This window comes from Loxodonta africana, chromosome 21, assembly GCF_030014295.1.
Source record: "Loxodonta africana isolate mLoxAfr1 chromosome 21, mLoxAfr1.hap2, whole genome shotgun sequence".
Lineage (NCBI taxonomy): Eukaryota > Metazoa > Chordata > Mammalia > Proboscidea > Elephantidae > Loxodonta > Loxodonta africana.
In genome coordinates, this window is record NC_087362.1 from 47,960,155 (window position 1) to 47,977,950 (window position 17,796).

General features: G+C 41.2%; 1 protein-coding gene across 2 annotated transcripts in view; it reads right to left on the reverse strand.

The window, feature by feature from the left end:
* Window positions 1-12,313, reverse strand: part of WWP2 (WW domain containing E3 ubiquitin protein ligase 2) — a 167,245-nt gene extending 154,932 nt beyond the window's left edge. Inside the window, exons 1-2 of one of the 2 annotated variants that reach the window (XM_064273834.1) lie at window positions 12,219-12,308; window positions 3,206-3,314 (exon numbers count right to left, since the gene is read on the reverse strand). The gene's annotated coding sequence lies outside the window, so the exon portion shown is untranslated. Of the gene's footprint in view, window positions 1-3,205; window positions 3,315-12,218 lie in introns of both variants that reach the window. The other variant, XM_064273835.1, reaches the window with a different exon arrangement.
* Between the last annotated feature and the right edge of the window lie 5,483 nt (window positions 12,314-17,796).

Genomic DNA, 17,796 nt, shown 5'->3' on the forward strand with positions numbered 1-17,796 from the left:
ACACAGAAAAGGCATTTGATAAAGTCCAATTTTCATTCCTGATTAGAAAAAAAAACAAAACTCTTGTAAACGTTCACTTAAAGCTCAATAAAAATTATTTTTAAAAAAACTCTCAATAAAATTAGAAGGGAAATTTCTCAACATAATTAAAGGCATCTATACAAAACCAACAGCCAACAACATTCTCAACAGAGAGAGGCTGAAAGCATACCGCCTAAGAACAGGAACGAGATAAGGATGCCCTTTATCACCACTCCTATTTAACATTGTGCTGAAGTCCTAGCTAGAGCAATAAGGCAAGAAAAAGAAATAAAGGCATCCAAATTGAAACCCAAAAACCAAACCCACTGCCATGGAGTCAATTCTGACTCATAGTGACACTATAGGACAGAGTAGAACTGCCCAATTGAGTTTCCAAAGAACACCTAGCAGATTCGAACTGCTGAGCTCTTGGTTAGCAGCTGTAGTACTTAACCATTACACCACCAGGGTTTCCCCAAATTCAAAAGGAGGAAGTAAAATTACTTCCTCCATGATACTATACATAGAAAACCCCAAAGATTCCACAAGTAAATTACTGGAACTAATAGATTCGGCACAGTAGCAGGATGTAAGACCAACATTTAAAAAAAAAAATTCAGTTGCATTCCTAGACACCAAACAAAGAGAACTTCAAAAAGGAAATCAGGAAAACAATGCCATTTATAATAGTCCCTAAAAAGGCAAAATATTTAGGAATAAATCCAACCAGGGACATAAAGACTTATAAAAAGAAAACTACAAAACACTGCTGCAAGAAACTAAAAGAAACCTACATAAATGGGAAAACATACCATGCTCATGGATAGGCAGACTCAACACTGTGAAAATGTCAATTCTACCCAAAATGATGTACAGATACAGTGCAATCCCAATCCAGATACCAACAGCACTCTTTAACGAGATGGAAAAACTAATCGCCAAGTTTATATGAAAAGGAAAGAGGTCCTGGTTAAGCAAAGCATTACTGAAAAAAGAAAAAAACAAAGTAGGAGGTCTCACACTATCTAATCTCAGAACCTACTACACAGCCACAGTAGTCAAAGCAGCCTAATACTGGTACAAAAACAGACATACAGATCAATAGAACAGAACTGAGAACCCAGACATAAATTCATCTACCTATTTTTTTTTTTTATGGTCAGCAAATCTTTGACAAAGGACCAAAGTCCATTAAATGGGGAAAAGATAGTCTTTTTAACAAATGGTCCTGGCAAAATTGGATATTCACCTGTAAAAAAATGAAAGAGGGTCCATGCCTCATACCATACACAAAAACTACCTCAAAATGATTCAAAGACCTAAATATAAAACCTAAAATGATAAAGGTCATGGAAGAAAAAATAGGGTCAATGCTAGGGGCCCTAACATATGGCATAAATAGAATACAAACCATAATTAGCAATGCAAACACCACAAGATAAAGTAGGTAACTGGGAGCTCCTAAAATTAAACACTTACGTTCACCAGAAAAATCAAAACTCATTGCCATCAAGTCGATTCTGACTCACAGTGACCCTATAGGACAGAGCAGAACTGTCCCACAGGGTTTCCAAGGAGCTGTTGGTGGATTTGAACTGCCGACTCTTTGGTTAGCAGCCAAGCTCTTAACCACTGCACCACCAGGGCTCCAATGCTCATCAAAAGACTTCACCGAAAGAATAAAAAGGGAACCTACAGACTGGGGAAAAAAAAAAACTTGGCTATGACGTATTCAACAAGGGTCTAATCTCTAAAATCTTACTTCAATACCTCAACAACAAGAAGACAAATAACCCAATTTAAAAAATAGGCAAAGGATATGAACAGGCACTTCACCAAAGAAGACATTCAGGTATCTAACAGACACATGAGGAAATGCCCGTGATCATTAGTCATAAGAGAAATGCAAATCAGAACTACAATAAGATACCATCTCCCCCTGACATTATTGGTTCTAATCAAAAAAAAAAAAAAAGAAAAGAACATATGTTGGAGAAGTTGAGCGGAGACTGGAACTCTTATACACTGCTGGTGGGAACATAAAATGGTACAACCACTATGGAAAATGATATGGCACCTCCTTAAAAAGCTAGAAATAGAAATACCACATGATCCAGCAATCCCACTCCTAGGAATACAGCCTAGAGAAATAAAAGTCGTCACACGAATAGACATGTGCACACCCATGTTCACTGTAGCACTATTCACAATATCAAAAAAGATGGAAACAACCTAAGTGCCCATCAACAGGTGAATGGATAAACAAACTATGGAACACACACACAATGGAATACTATGCAACGATAAAGGACAATAATGAATCCACAAAACATGTCACAACATGGATGAATCTACAAGGCATTATGCTGAGTGAAATAAGTTAATCACAAAAGGACAAGTATGGTACAGGACCACTATTATAAAAACCCAAGGAAAGGTTTACACGTACAAAAAACAATCTTACTGGTTACAAGTAAGGTGTGGGGTGGGGAGGAAAAATCATTAACTAGATAGTAAAAACAAAACTTGTTGCCGTCGAGTCAATTCCGACTCACAGCGACTCTACAGGATGGAGTAGAACTGCCCCATAGGATTTTCCAAGGAGCTGCTGGTGGATTCGAACTACCATGCTTTTGGTTAACAGCTATAGCTCTTAACCACTGCACCAACAGGGCTCCAACTAGATAGTAGACAAGTGTTAACTTTGGTGAAAGGAGAGACAACACACAATATAGGGGAAATCAGTACAACTTGACCAAGGCAAAGTCAAAGAAGCTTCCTGGACACATCCAAACACTTTGAAGGACTGAGTTACTGGGACTGGGGGTTGGGAACCATGGTCTTGGGGGACAGCTAGGTCAACTGGCATAAAGTAGTTCATAAAGAAAATGTTCTACATCCTACTTTGGTAAGTAGTGTCTGGGGTCTTAAAAGCTTGTGAGCGGCCATCTCGTCTGGAGCAAAGAAGAATGAAAAAGACTGAGAACACAAGGAAAATATTAGTCCAAAAGACTAATGGACCACATGAACCGCACCCTCCTCCAGCCTGAGCCTAGAAAAACTGGATGATACCTGGCTACCACCACCAACCACTCTGACAGCAATCACGACAGAGAGTCCTGAACAGAACAGGAGAAAAATGTAGAACAAAACTGAAATTCACAAAAAAAAAGACCAGACTTACTGATCTGACAGAGACTGGAGGAACCCTCGAGACTTGGTCCCCGGACACGCTGCTAACTCAGACTTGAGGCCACTCCAAAGTCTACCTTTCAGCCAAAGATCAGACAGGCCTATAAAACAAACAGTAACACAAGTGAGGAATGTGCTTCTTAGTGCAATCAAGTATATGAGACCAAACGGCAACTGCTCCCCAAAAGGAAAGTGGAAAAGACAAGAACAGAGGAAAACTGTAGGAATGGACACAGGGGACCCGAGGTGGAAAGGGAAAGGGGGAGACTGCTGACACACTGCGGGGATGGCAACCAATGTCACAAAACTATTTGTGTATAAATTTTTGAATGAGAAACTAATTTGCACTATAAACTTTCACCTAAAGCACAATAAAACTTAAAAAAAAAAAAAAAGATTACAGCCTAGGAAACCTATAGGGCAGCTCTACTCTGTCACAGAGGGTTATTAAGAATCAAAAGCAGCTCAATGGCATCTAAAAGCAACAACAATATAGTATTTGAATTCAACCTACATACACAGATTTCAAACTGTAATTCTAAGGGGGCAGGGAGGAGGCAAGTGTAGCCAAAGCATGATGCTACTGGTATACATTTAAACCTACACAACATAATCATATATGTTGTTGTGGATACACACAAGTATAGTAAAGGCATAAACGCATGGACAGGAAGAAACCACACCACGTTCAGAGCAGAAGTTACCTCTGGGGAAGGGGAGGAGTGAGTAGGGGAAGGGGTGTGGGGAGAGGGACCAGGGGAACTTCAATTGTATCTGCAACATTTCAAGTTTTTAAATAACAAAGTTCTGAAGCAAATACAGCAAAATGTTAATATTCATTAAACCCAGACAGTGGTTTTTACGACTTTGTTATCTTAATCTCGGAACCATTTTATACGTTGGATCTTTTTCAAAATTTAACAATAATTTTAAGGAAAAGAAAAGATCGTATCTTGAGTAATGAAGGAAAGAGTAAGGATTATAAATTCAGCCTTAGGGCTTTTAGTCACAGGGTTAAAGCACCAAAAGCTGGAAATCCATTTTTTATAGACTTTAAGAACAAAAAATATTTTTAGAAGCTTTAAGTCTTCTAGGACTCTTTCTTAAGGCAACCTGACTGATGGTAGTATTTAAACAAGCGTGTTCTCCATAAGCTAAAGACCTCAACTGGTTTAGCTTTTGGTCCTAAGTCTTAGGGAATAAAACTGAAGCCTCCACATGCCCTGTTACACGGGGAAAAGACCAAGCCTCTTGATCTACACTTCACGGCCCCAGAACACAATCAGATAAATTCTCCAGAAGGCACAGGAGGAAGAAAGCCAACTGGGAAAGGAGGAGAAACATGGTAGATACACCGCCATGTTGTCCTTCTCCAATGTCTTTAATAAAATCCACTGTTTATTAACAATAATCCATGTTATTATGTGAGTCTTTGTCTGGCATTCCAAATCCAATTAGCAAAATACCATCTTGATGTTACTAGGTAATGTCCAGAATAAGCAAAGAGACAGAAAGCAGATTTGTGGTTGCCAGGGGCTGGAGGGAGGGGCATATGGGGAGTGATTGCTAATGGGTATGGGGTTTCTTTTCAGGTAATGAAAACATTCTGGAATTCTAATTCCAGCAGTGATGATTATATCACTCTGTGAATATACTAAAAACCACTGAGTTGTACACTTTAAAACAGGGTGAATTTTAAAGTATGTGAATTATATCTCAATTTCTTAAAACAAGAACTCAGTTAAAACAGTTCAAAAAAAATCTCAAAATACAATATCCTCAGAGATAAAATGTTACATACATCAAACAAGAACAGAGTATTATTTTTTAAAAAGGAAAAAAAAGTACCGTTCAGAGAGCAAGAAAGTGCTTTTGAAAAGGAAAGCTGATAGCAGAAACAAAACTGGTATATAAAGTAAGGAAATGTACTAAAAAGTAGAACCAAAAGAAAGGGATGGTAAATAGGAGAGAAAAGATTTTTTTTTTAATTGTGGATTAGTCTAAAATGCCCAAAGTCTGACGTAAAGGAAATCCAGAAATAGAAAAGAGAGACAGAAAAATAAGACAGAGAAATTGTCAAAGTATTGTTACGAAATATTTTTCTTAAACTGAAGGATACATATTTTTAGACAGAAAGGGCCCAATTGAGTGCCTAGAACAATGAATGAAAAACAGAACCCCACTAGATCCTACGGTCGTGAAATTTCAGAACGTAAGAATAAAGAAATATTATATGAACTTCAGTCAGATTTACAAAGAACAGGAATCAGAACAGTATAAGACTTCTCAGCATTAATACTGAATGCTAGAAGAGAATGCAATGCCTTCAAATTCTAAGGTAAAATTATTTCCAATCTAGAATTCTGTAAGAAAACAACCCATCAAGTATGAGAAGAAAATATTTTCAGATGTGCAAAGTCTCATAAAAGTTACTTCCCAAGCTCCCTTTCTCAGAAAGCTACCGAAAGATGTAAACTGGGGAATAAATGAAAAATACAGTGGACATTGCGTATCCACACGGGAGAGGCAAAAGGAATGCCTAGAATAACGATGAAGAAACTTCCCAGGGCATCGTTGTGCAATAGATCCAGAGAGAACCAGTCCAGATTAGAGGGTTTGCAGGAGGTGTCATCTCTAAGTAAGAAAATGGGAGATGTAGATTACATGATGCATCTGACAGCATTGAAAGAAGTGTATTTTAGCTCTATCAGAATGTTTGGAGCTGAACTAGTGATGGTACGGAGAAAATTATGCAAATGGAAAAAAGCATGAAGACTCTTTCCTTCAGTCATATTCAACTGGAAACAGTAGAGGAAGCCGAACAGCATGTGGAGCCACGGCAGCCAGGAGGTGAAGGATAGTGGCTGCTGTTGCCTGCTCTAAGATCTGGACTTGGCCCCCCCCAGAGAGCCAGAGGGTACACTGGAAACAGGACTGGTTGATTCCATTTTTTAATTATTGAGATATAATTCACAAACCATAAAACTCATCCTTCTAAAGTGTGCAATTCAGTAGTTTTTAGTTTACCCACAAAGTTGTGCAACCATCACCACTGTGTGATTCCAGAACATTTCATCACCCACCTATTAGCAAACAGTCCTCATTTCCTTCTTTCCCTATCCCTCGGCAACCACTAATCTACTTCCTGTCTCTATGGATTTGCCTGTTATGGACATTTTGTGTAAGTGGGATTGTACAATATGTGGTCTTTTGTGTCTGGCTTCTTTCAATTAACATAATGTCCATTCATGTTGTAACATAAATCAGTACTTTATTCTTTTTCATGGCTGAATAATATTTCATTGTATACACATGCCACACTTGGTTTATGCATTCATCAGTTGATGGGCATTTGAGTTGTTAGAACAAGTGGATTCTTGAAGGGCTGTGGGGAACGATGCCTCTTCCAGACCTCTTTTATTCACCCTGTCCAGTTCTGAAGCAGGGTTAGTCATTCAAGAGATGCTTGTAGACCCGCTCTGTGCCAGACCCTGGGTATACAAAGGTGAACGCCACAGGGCCGTTGCCTTCAGGAGCTCAGAGACTTTCCTCAGAGATACCTCTTTAAATAAACCCCTGAAAAGGTGGAGAGGAGAAAGCAACCACAGCACCTAATCGTTCTGACCACTCAACCTCAGCAAGAACTGGAATCTGAGATGAAGTGACCCACTGGCCAGTCTCTGGAGGCAAACAGACTTAACCACTCACTAGCTGGGTAGGGAGGGTACCCTCTCTAGATCTCAGTTTCCTCATCTGTGAAATGAACCTAAAAAACACTTAACCTCATGAAATTATTGTACAGATTAAATGAGTTCAGGTAAAGCTGCCAGAACATAGTAAGTGTTCTTCAAATATTAACTACGAGTGAAAGCAGTTCTTCTTGATGCTGAAATTACAGGCCCTGGGATAGCTGGAACCTCAATTCCTGAAATTCTTGACCCAGCTCTGAGTCAAGAAACCACTGAGTCCTGATCTCAAGCCGGAAGGACCTGTGTAGAGGTGAGCCAGGGAAGAGTAGGAATGGTGACTCCCCAGCAGAATTAACCAGCTGTAGAAACAGAGTTGCTTATTTCTAACTATGGATAACTCCACGTCCACCTCTAGCAAGATGTGCAAGAGAAGGGTCTGTCCAAAAGATTCCTCCTTTCCCTCACACTCTCATGCTTTTCCAGTTTGCTACACTAACTTTTTTTTGTTGGCTTCTTTCCTCTGTCCAGCATTGAGTTACTTTTCATTCTCCAAAGGCCCATACTGAAAAACAATCAAACCGAACTGAACTTTGCCAAATGACATGTGTACAAAAGACGGAAGCATGTAAAAAGAGTGAGAAGGGGAGGGAGTTACATCATTGGAAGTGCAAGGGAATTAGGTTAATAATAAAGAGATTGGAAAGCAGATCGCAGGACAAAACAGGAAGCAAAAGGCATGGGTGACACAGAGGAAGAGACCTTGTCCTAGGTCAGGATCGCCCAGTCTTGCTTGGTATTTGGGGTTTTCCTAGAAGTAGTTATTAACATTTGACTTGAATCACTGTCTGTTTACAAACTGGGAAAGATTAGGAGGAGAGAGGGGCTGCAACCTTCTAAAAAAGATTCTAGTTGGTTGTCTGCTAGCAGAAACAAGATTTTTCCCTTTCTTCCTAACTCTCAGAAATTCCAGAGTCCATCAGAGACTGAAGTGACTCAAAGCCCCTTAAAAGCAGCTCACTGATGGATTCCCGGGGAAGTTTATATTCATACACCCACTACCACACTAGCATACAGATCGAAGCAACAAATTTGTACTCAGAGGACCAAGATTCAAAGCCTAGCTCTTTCACTGCTTAACTCCATGACCTCACTCGGGTCACTTCACCTCAGTGGGGTTCTGCTTTTTTTTTAAATCTGTAAAATGGCAGGATGTCTAACAAACAATATCCACTCAATACATGTTTGGGAAAACCAACATTTTAAAGTTCTAAAAACCCATTACCCATCCTTCCTGGAAGTCTCCAAATTGTTTGTCAACCCAGAAAGCCAGATTAATTCCAGAAATTGGCACTGAAATTGATTTCAGGGGCACTACAAAGATGCACACTTCTAAGAGTAGCCTCCTCAAGAAAAATGAGATCCATTAGCTTGTGGTTTTCAAAAGAATCTCTAAACAAAAAGCAAAATGGAGAGAAAATCAAGTTCCCAGAGATATCCTACAATGCTCTGATGTACTTAAAACGTCTACTAGTATAATAGTCTAAGTTGAGATTTTATATCAAAATTTAACTTCGAACAGGAAGCACTCCTCTTGGATATATATCTACAGTACTCCCTTGGTGACCTCATTCACTCTCCTAACTCTAAATACTATCCATATGCTAACAGCTCCCACATGTATTATCTCCAGCCCAGGATTGCTGCCAGACTTCTATACCTAATTGCCCACGACTCCTTCATTTAGATTTCTAATAGGCATCTTACAACAGACATGAGCAAAATTGAGTCCCAACCCAACTCCTCCTGCAGTCTCCCCCATCTCAGTTAGTTGGCTCCTTTCTTAGAGTTGTTCATGCCAAAGATCCTGGAGTCATCCTTGACCCCTCTCTTTCCCTCACATCCCATATCCAACTCAGCTCATAAACAAATCCTTTTGGCTATACTTCAAAATATATCCAGAATCCAACTGCTTCTCACCACTCCATCACTACCACTCTGGTCCATCTTTCACCTGGATATGGCAATAGCCCCCTAACTTCTCTCCCTGCTTCTACCCTTGCTTCCCTTTACCCTCTCTTCGCAAACCAACCAAAGTGAGTCTGTTAAAAGGTAGGATAAATCATGTCACGCCACTGCTCAAAACCCTCAATGGCCCCAACTCACTCTGAGTGAAAATCGACATCCTTACAATTGCCTACAAGGCCCTGAACAACCTGCCCATCTCTCCCTCTGCCCCTCAATACCTCCCTATCCCCCACCCTCACTTCCTTCCAGCTACACTGGGCTCCTGGAAGGTCCACAAACGTACTAGGGGTGCTCCCTCTTAGGCCTTTTGAACTTGCTGTTCCCTCTGCCTAGACCACTATGAGTCCACTTAGCCACATGACTCCTTCCCTCACTACTTTCAGATCTTTACTCAGCCATCACCTTCCCAGGGAGGCTTTTCTACATGCCCTATTTAAAACTGCAACCCCACCCAACACTCCACATTCCTCTTGTCTGCTTTCTCACAATATATATTTACTTCTTTGTTTTGCTTCTGCCTTTCCCCCCTAAAATTTAAGATCCACGAGGGCAGGGATTTTTGCCTCTCTTGTGTACTGCTGTAGTCCCTGCATCTAGAACAACACTGTCCAACAGAAATATAAAGGGAGCCACAAATGTAACTTTTCATTGTCTAAGATCTACCTTTAACCCAATAAATCCAAAATGTTAACATCTACACTATACATATTGTAATGCAAATAATACAAAAATACCAAAAAGATGTGTTATTTTTTTTATACTAAATACTCAAAATTTTATACTTACAGCACATCTGAAACACTGGACAGCCACATATGGCTAGTGCCCACCATACTGGACAACGCAACTCCAAAGAAATGCCTGGCATAGAGTCGGCACTTATAGTCATTGAATGAAAACAACATTTTCCCTGAAATAAGAGCCAACTGTGGCATAGTACGGAGCCCTGGTGGCGCAGTGGTTAAGCATTCAGCTGCTAACCAAAAGGTCGGCAGTTCAAATTCACCATTCACTCCTTGGAAACCCTACGGGGCAGTTCTACTCTATCCTATATATAGGGTTGCTCTGAGTCGGAATAAGGTTTTTCTGGGTTTTATGAGTCGGAATCGACTCAACAGCAACAGGTCTGGTTTGGTTTTATGACACAGTACAGGGTTTTCTAAACCTCCATTATTCACGTTCTATAAGCATGATTTTTGCTGTGACCTTTATTATTAGTGTTTTTCCTTAAAATGCCACGTATTTTTATACTTGAAAAAAATATTTTCAAACAATGTTTTATTATGTTCATAAATGAAAAAGAACAACTCTGGGGATAAAATGACCTGGGCATGACTCCCTGCTTAGTCATTCACTAGCTCTGGGACCTAAAGCAAAAACATCTCTAAGTCTCGGTTTCTTCATCTGTCAAGCGGGGACAATATTTACCTTCACAGGATCCTGGTGACGATTAAATGAGATGTTTGTATAAGCTCTTTGTAAGTGGGAAAGTAGTGGAAGAGACTGAGAAGCCAAATGAAGCCTTTCTCCCATGCCTATCATTTTCATATAGATCAATAATAGAAAATAGCAAGCCTATCAGATAAGAGCAAGGATAGACGATGTGAGTGCAAATCCCTTGTCTGCCACTTACCAGTGTGTGACGTCTAGAAATTAATTTATTCTCTAAACATTTGCCAAGTGCCTACAACATGCCAGACCCAAGGCTAGCAGCCAAATAAGCCAAATAAGATATGAACCCTATCCTTGAGGTATCTGTAGGCTAGTAGGGAGAAAGGAGGAATCCCTGGATAGCAAATGGTTAAGCTCTTGACTACTAACCGAAAGGTTGGCGGTTTGAACCCATGGAGAGGCATCTCAGAACAAAAGCCTGGTGATCTGTTTCAGAAAGGTCACAGCTTAAAAACACTGTGGAGAGCTGTTCTACTCTGCAACACATGGGGTGGCCATGAGTCTAATCCACTCAATGACAACTGGTTAAAAGGGAGAAAGGGACAGCAAACAAGAGCGAGCAATAAATTGTTAACAATCAATTCATCTCTCTTAGGCCTGTGTTCATTGTGAAATGGGAATAACACCTTTCCAACCTAACTCACAGGACTGCTACAAAAATTAATTTAAATATGTTCGTCAAATACTCCAAAAACTTGGACTCATAAACGTAAGTACTTTTTTCCCAACTTGTAACCCAAAATGATTCCGGTTTCTGTGAAGGTCCAGTTTGAACATTCCCTGCAGTTACACTGCATCGTGAAGTTCATTTCCCTTTTGCAAATTTCGGTAAACGTGAAAAGAAAGAGGAGGGATGAAGAGCTTTAACGCAGATATTTAACCTCAAAATCATGATTCAGGCCAGAGTTCTCGCAAACACAACACAGACCTCTCAGTCACCCCTACCTAGTTACAGTTTGTCAAGATAAGGACTCAAGTGGTAAGGGAGGCTGAATAATTTAGACCTAAGAAAAATGAAAAGTCATAAAGCAGTACAGGTGAACACTCCTCTGTCCCAGGTTTCAGCAGACACTATGTTGCTGAGATAATGCTGGGCTGGGTTGCGGTCAACAGTTTAGACTAAAAGCCATTTTACCGCCAAAGTGCCCATACTTTTTTTTTTTTTTTTTTTTAAAGCCTTGACCATGACCTGATCTGGGAAAATCTCAAAGAAAGATGATCTGAAAGGCTAGGTTCCCAAGACGTGGAAACCCTACCAAGCAGGACTAAAGGGCTGGTGAGGACAGCAAAATGATCAAGATTGTATGATGCCTCCTTAAGTTTATAAACTGAACGGAACCGGAATCAAAGTCTCTGGTAACAAACATTTCCAAAGAGGAAGGAAAGAAAGAGACTCTCAGACGGGGTTCAGGAAGCACCTTCATCCATTTCTCCCTCTTTCCCTCCAAGTCATTCTCAGGCACCCTGTTCCAGCCCAGTTGCAAAGCACCCCTTCCTCCTCTCCTGATCCCTCCACAAAGGTCACTCCTTTCCATCCCTGGGCACCTAAGGTCCTCATCTTTCGGAATGACCTGCTCCCTGCTGCACCCCTGGCTGCCTTAGCGCCCTCCACCGAGCAACCCCCGCGCGCGGCCCGCGGCGCGCCCACCGACTCGGGCAGGAGCCGGGACACCCCTCCTCGGAGGCCGGAACCGCCGCGCCAGGCCCCTCCCACAGGAAGCCACCGCCCCCCGGCGCCCGAGCCGCGCCGCCCCCGGTCCACCCCGTGCCGCTTGTCGCCCCCCGCCCGCTCCGCGCCGCCCGCCAGCCGGTTGCGTTGCCCACGCCCGCGCTCACTACCTGCCGTGGCCACAGAAGCGGTTTCCAACTCCTCTCCCACTTCCGCCTCCCACCGCCCTCACTCGGGCAGGGTCACGTGAGAGCGCGCGGTCACCTGACTCGGAAGAGGCTGGCCGGGCTCGCAGGTGTGGGCAGCCGAAGCTTGGCAGCGGTGTTTTTGGTCTTGGAAAGACTTTCTCATTGTTAGTATTTTTCAAAGTGTGAGGGTTTTCCATCGGCAGGCTGCTCCCCTAGCAGTCATGAATTGAGGGTTCACTGCGCGCCAGGTGTCTCTTTACCGTTCCCATCAATCCTGTTGAGGCGGGTATTATCATTACCCCCCTGCACAGGTGAGAGGAAAAGATTCAATGAAGTAAGGTTGCCAGAAAAATACAGGATGCCCAGTTACATCAGGGCAGATTATCCGATAGGCAAGGTAAGCATGGTACTTACTTTGCTTACCAGATCATCAGTAGAGAACAAATCTCACATGTTTTCACCACATAAAAGATTCTGCTTCTAGGTATGGCTAGCATCTGTCTGTTTCCCAACACCACAACACCTTCCTGCAGAATCGAAGCCTCTTTACAAATGCATACTCCCTGACAGGAGTGAATGACCCAGTAAGCAAAGTAAGCACAAACTTACTTATGCTTACTACTCTGTACTGAACAATTTTATCATGTAGTGAAACCGACTCTACCACATCTACCAGTGAAACCCTGCATACCTTGCCTATTGAATAATCCACCACTATAAACATCACTTTTTTGTATATGTCGCATCTGATATTTAAGTATGTCCTCCACCACTATAAACACCACTTTTTTGTGTGTATGTCCCATCTGATGTTTAAGTATGTCCCGGATATTTCATGTTGTTGCTGTTGTTAGGTGCCATGGAGTTGGTTCTGACTCATAATGACCCTGTGTACAACAGAACGAAACACTGCCGGGTCCTGTCCCATCCTCACAATCGTTGTTATGCTTCAGCCCATTGTTGGAGCCACAGTGTCAGTCCATCTCCTTGAGGGTCTTCCTCTTTTCCAAGGACCTTCTATTTTACCAAGCATGATGTCCTCCTGCAGGGACTGATCCCACCTGATAACATGTCCAGAGTATGTAAGAGGTAGCCTCGCCATCTTTGCTTCTAAGGAGCATTCTGGTTGTACATCCTCCAAGGCAGATCTGTTCATTCTTTTGGTGGTCCATGGTATGTTCAATATTCTTCTCCAGCACCACAATTCAAAGGCGTCAGTTCTTCTTCGATCTTCTTTATTCATCGTCAAGCTTTCACATGCACAGGAGGCGATGGAAAACACCATGGCTTGGGTTAGGCAACACCTTAGTCTTCGAGTTGACGTCTTTGTTTTTAAACACTTAAAAGAGGTCTCTTGCAGCAGAGTTGCCCAGTGCAGTGCTTCCTTTGACTTCTTGACTGCTGCTTCCATGGGTGTTGATTGTGGATCCAAGTAGAATGAAATCTCCGACAACTTCAGTCTGTTCCCAATTTATCATGATATTGGTTATTGGTCCAGCTGTAAGGATTTTTGCTTTCTTTACGTTGAGGTGTAATCCATACTGAAGACTGTGGTCTTTGATCTTCATCAGTAAATACTTCAAGTTCTCTTCACTTTGAACAAGCAAGGTTGTTCATCTGCATCAGCATGTTGTTAATGAGTCTTCCTCTAATCCTGATGCCCCGTTCTTCTTCATATAGTCCAGCTTTTCAGATTATTTGCTCAGCATACAGATTGAAGAGGTATGGTGACAGGATACAACCTTCATGCACACCTTTCCTGATTTTAAACCACATGGTATTTCTTTGTTCTATTCAAACGGCTGCCTCTTGAACTATGTACAGGTTCCTCATAAGTACAATTAAGTGTTCTGGAATTCCCATTCTCTGCAATGTTATCCATAATTTGTTATGATCCACAGAGTTAAATGCCTTTGCATAGTCAATAAAACACAGGTAAATATCTTTCTGGTATTCTCTGCTTTCAGCCAGGATCCATCTGACCTGATCAGCAATGATATCCCTGGTTTCACATCCTCTTCTGAATCCAGCTTGAATTTCTGGCAGTTCCCTGTCAATATACTGCTCCAGCTGCTTTTGAATGATCTTCAGCAAAATTTTACTTGTGTGTGATATAAATAATATTGTTTGATAATTCAGTGGGATCACCTTTCTTGGGAATAGGCATAAATATAGATCTTTTCCAGTCAGTAGATGTCTTCCAAATTTCTTGGCATAGACAAGTGAGTACTTCCAGCACTGCATTCATTTGTTGAAACATCTCAGTTGGTATTCTGCCAATTCCTGGAGGCTTGTTTTTCACCAATGCCTTCAGTGCAGCTTAGATTTCTTTCTTCAGTACCATTGGTTCCTGCTCGTATGGTACCTCCTGTAATGGTTGAACGTCAACCAATCCTTTTTGGAATAGTGACTCTGTATTCCTTCCATCGTCTTTTGATGCTTCCTGAGTTGTTTAATATTCCCATCATAAAAAAAAAAAAACCAAACCCATTGCCGTCGAGTCGATTCCAACTCATAGTGACCCTATAGGACAGAGTAGAGCTGCCCCACAGAGTTTCCAAGGAGCGCCTGGTGGATTTGAACTGCCGACCTTTTGGTTAGCAGCCGTAGCACTTAACCACTACACAACCAGGTCTTCCATTTCCGCCATAGAATCCTTCAATATTTCAATTCAAGGCTTGAATTTTTTATTCAGTTCTTTCAGCTTGAGAAATGCAGAGCATGTTCTTCTCTTCTTGTTTTCCATCTCCAGGTCTTTGAACATGTTGTTATCATACTTTGTCTTCTCGAGCCGCACTTCGAAATCTTATTTAAACTCTTTTACTTCATCACTTCTTCCTTTTGCTTTAGCTACTTGGCATTCAAGAGCAGATTTCAGAGTCTCTTCTGACATACCTTTTGGTCTTTTCTTTCTTTCCTGTCTTTTTAATGACCTCTCGCTTTCTTCATATGTAATGTCCTTGATGTCGTTCCACAACTCATCTGGTCTTCGGTCATTAGTTTTCAATGTGTCAGATCTATTCTTGAGATGGTCTCTAGATTCAGGTGGGATATACCCAAGGTCATACTTTGGTTTTCATCAACTTGTTCTAATTTTCTTCAGTTTCGACTTGAACTTTATATGAGCAATTGATGGTCTGTTCCACCGTCAGTCAGCACCTGGCCTTTTTCTGACTGATAATTTTGAGCTTTTCCATTGTCTCTTCCGACAGATGAAGTCAATTTGATCCCTGTGTATCCCATCTGGCAAAGTTCACATGTACAGTCACCATTTATGTTGGTGAAAAAAAGTATTTGCAATGAAGAAGTCGTTGGTCTTGCAAAATTCTATAATGGGATCTCTAGCATCGTGTCTATCACCAAGACCATATTTTCCAACTACTGATCCTTCTTTGTTTCCAATTTTGCATACCAATATGCAGTAATTATTGATGCATCTTGACTGCATGTTTGATCAATTTCAGACTGCAGAAGTTGGTAAAAATCTTAAGTGTCTTCACATTTAGCCTTAGTGGTTGGTGCGTAAATTTGAATAATAGTTTTATTAACTGGTCTTCCTTATAGGTGTATGGATATTATCTTATCACTGACAGCGTTGTACTTCAGAATAGATCTCGAGTTGTTCTTTTTGACAATGAATGCAACGCCATTCCTCTTCAAGTTGTGGTTCCCAGCATAGTAGACCATATGATTGTTGGATTCAAAATGGCCAATACCAGTCCATTTCAGCTCACTAAAGCCTAGTATATCAATGTTTATGTGTTCCATTTCATTTTTGATGACTTCCAATTTTCCTAGATTCATACTTCATACATTCCACGTTCTGATTATTAATGGATGTTTGCAGCTGTTTCTTCTCATTTTAAGTCATGCCATATCAGCAAATGAGGGTACTGAAAGCTTGACTCCATCCATGTCGTTAAGGTTCACTCTACTTTGAGGAGGTAGCTCTTCCCCAGTCCTCTTTTGAGCACCTTCCATCCTGAGGGGCTCGTCTTCTGGCACTATATCAGACAGTGTTCCACTGCTAGTCATAAGGTTTTTACTGGCTAAATCTTTTCGGAGGTAGACTGTCAGGTCCTTCTTCCTAGTCTGTCTTAGTGTGGAAGTTCAGCCAAAACCTGTTTGCCATGGTTAGCTCTGCTGGTATTTGAATACCGGTGGCATACTTCCCAGCATCACAGCAACACACAAGCCCCCACAGTATGACAAACTGACAGACAAGTGGGGGAAATACTGCATGGGATATATTTATACTAAGGAGCTCTGGTGGCACAATGATTAAGTGCTAGGCTGCTAAATGAATGGTTGGCAGTTATAACCCACCTAGGAACTCTGTAGGAGACAAGACCTGGCAATCTGCTCCAATAAAGATTACTGCCTAGGAAACTCTACGAGGCAGTTCTACTCTGTCCTATGGGATTGCTATGAGTTGGAATCAACTCTTTGGCACACAACAACAACAACATATTTATACTTAAAAAGTATTCATTGTTTATCTGAAATTTAAATTTAGTTGGACATCTTATATTTTTATTTGCTAAATCTGACACTTCTACTATGTGTCAGATGCTGTTCTAGACTCTCTTATTGTTGTTGTAAGGTGTCTTGGATCACTTCCAGCTCACAGCAACCCCATGTACAACCGAAGGAAACACTGCCTGGTCCTGCACCATCCTCACAATTGTTACGCTTGAGCCTATTGTTGAAGCCACTGTGACAATCCATTTTGTTGAGGGTCTTCCTCTTTGTCCCTGACCCTGTACTTTATCAAGGATGGTGTCCTTCTCCACTGACTGATTCCTCCTGATGACATGTCAAAAGTACATGAGACAAAGTTTCGCCATTCTTCCTTCTAAGGAGCATTCTGGCTGTACTTCCAAGACAGATTTATTCATTCTTCTGGTAGTCCATGGTATTTTCAGTATTCTTCACCAGCACCATAATTTCAAGGTGTCAGTTCTTCTTTGGTCTTCCTTATTCATTGTCCAGCTTTCACATGCATATGAGGTGATTGAAAATACCAAGGTTTAGGTCATGCACACCTTAGTCTTCAAAGTGACATCTTTGCTTTTTGTTCTAGGCTCTAGAAACACAAAAATCCCAATGTTAGTAGAGCATGTGTTCTTGTGACATAAAGCAAAAGTAGAAGAGCTTCAAAAACCGCTGCTTACATCTTGTAAAATGCCTCACCACACCAAACTGTCTCTGTTCACTTAATCTATAGAGTAGATAGAACCATTTGACATTAGCAAAAGCATTTTAAATCAACATTCTTTACTGATGGTCTAGGTCCACAGCTTTGACAAGCTAATTAACCTTAAGTATTTTTACTGTGCACTAATCATTCCATTATTTTGGGTTCTTCACATTTGCAGGAATCCTATTATACATACTAATTTAAATTGGTTGAGCATTTAGTCTCTACTTTCGTTCTCATTCCAAATCCAGGAGATGGACTTTCCAGGAGCTACAGTCCTAACCCCTCTCTTATTAAACCCTATTTTAATCCCATGAGGAAATCCTGGTGGCATAGTGATGAAGAACTGCAGCTGCTAAC